Below are 2,344 nucleotides of genomic sequence, written 5' to 3'. Positions count from 1 at the left end.
AATGTCAAGTCAACACTGGGGAAACAACTTGGAAATCTGTCTCTTGCTATGACACACGTGTGCTTTGTCATTTTGAGAACGCGCACACAGCGAGGTGCAGACTAGTGAGCACGAGCAACGCATTTCGATTAAAACAAACAAATGAATAAGCAAACGTTTTGACTGCATTGTCTTCATCAGAGCTGTGTTGGTGGTTGTTTAAAACGTGTGGGGAACAAGCATAGTATATTGGAGAAGAGTTGTGGGATCTATGTCGTTTGAACGGAAGCATACAAACTGGAAGACTTTTTAGGTGACATACATTTGCATCAAATCAGTTTAATGCGCGTTTTTCTCGTTGCTTCCCTGCTGTGGCACAATGTAGCTCAGTACCACACAATATATATTCATTATAACGATAGGTAAATTAAAGCAGCTTCTGTTACTTCTGGCTACGAGAGCACGTGTGTGCAGGTCGTCAAGTTGTATTCTGAAATACAGAGATTAGACGTAGGCTACGAGTTTACCGAGATCACCCGAATGCAGCATGGAGGGTCTGGCGTCAGTGCGACGTAAGAAGAATCCGAATGCACGACCATAGCTCACCATGGTGACGACAATTCCAGAAAATAACCGCACAATATCATGCCTGCGCTCACGGGTTGTTTTGCAACATTGATGTATCTAATGTCTTTATCCAAGCACATCTCAAGTAGCTCTAAAAGCAAGCTTGAGTATATTATACGCCATCAGAAAGTCTATGTGACCAAACTCAGGGTGGGTCCACAGTAATCTTAATAATCATATTTAAGCTGTATTATTCGTCACATTATTCATGTTTAGACCATATATTTTAGACTGACACCAGTATCATAGCATGATAAAGTTAGACACACATGTCCTTCTGTTCCTAAATCTCCCTCAGATCATTTGCCACTAGGACTCTTTGAGTGTGCTTTTGTTAGGATGGCATCTAAATACAGCACAATTTAAGACAAATATGATAAGACATATATTTTATTCTTTTTTGTTATCAATATGGACATTCCAAGTAACTGACTAACCCACACTGGTTAACTAAGTGACCTGAAATGACCAGCAAAAAGCCTGTCAATGCATCTCTGAGTTTAGCCTACTGGCAGATCAGACAAGGATCTTTGAAATCTAGAAGCCTGATACACTATTTTTACTATATTGTATAACTCCCTCTAGTGTTCATTCCTTTACCTGCAACATATTTCCACACTAAATATACTATTAATATAACTATTACTACTATACTACTACTAATGATACAAATATTTAAGATATGGCAGTGACTCCTATGTGTTCCAGTGACTTTACATTTTCTTTTTAATGTCCACATGCAGATACAGACTGAAAGAAAGGACGTGACACCAATTTACAAGAAGATTTTTTATTGATGTGGTATCAATACAATCAAGTACTGTAGATTTTGTATAAGCAGACAAACATTTTCAATCAAAAAGAGTGCATTTTATACCCAAATTCTATTGCATAGAGTGCACGCAATAGCCTTATATGAAAACAATCCTATAAGTTGATACATTGTACATTACACAAATAGAAAATAAAAGCCACAAATAATCCTTCACAAACAACTCTAGAATGCTAACTATATGTTGTAAATGCTCTTAACTCATCAATGCTGTTAAATACCATTTATACGTTCTAGGCTTCGGCGGTCAGTTTTGGCATCCCTATTAAATTATCATAAATGTATAAATACATCTTCACTAATTTCATGTGCAAATGGGAATGGCCGTTTGTATTTATTGAAACTAAAACAAACAAATATCCCTTAAGAACGGAAGCAAGGCTTTTTAAAATCATTTTTTTTATTTTTTTTTTTATTATTTGCACACAGGGCAAACTCTGCAAGCAAGTGACATTGTGTATGAAAACACAAGGACAGAGACTTATAGCCACATGTAACTCACATCACTATTTCCAAATGTCCAAAAACAGAAGGCAACAAAAAAAGGCATCATACAGTACATAACAAGCCTTGGACTGTCTCGTAGACTTACATAACAATAATGCTACGCAGCAGTTGTAGGTGTCTTTATGTTATGAGACGGAAAGGGCAAGAGCAAGTGCACTGATTGCATTGCATAGATTTAAAATACTGATTAGGCCTTATCCTAGCACTGCTTTTCCGAAAGAGTTACTGTTTATGTATAGTGACACAGCATGGTAGATGACTTATAGAAACTAGTGTAAATCAGTCCAACAGTATACATTCATTCTGATTGCAAAGCTCAATATTTGGCACAATCCTCCTGTACATTGACATCCCTCCATCAAGGTGTAAGGTTGGCTACACACTGGCTGCGTGGCGTGA

This window comes from Perca flavescens, chromosome 14 (genome assembly GCF_004354835.1).
Source record: "Perca flavescens isolate YP-PL-M2 chromosome 14, PFLA_1.0, whole genome shotgun sequence".
In the NCBI taxonomy this organism is placed as follows: Eukaryota; Metazoa; Chordata; class Actinopteri; order Perciformes; family Percidae; genus Perca; species Perca flavescens.
Note: the sequence above shows the minus strand (reverse complement) of the source record.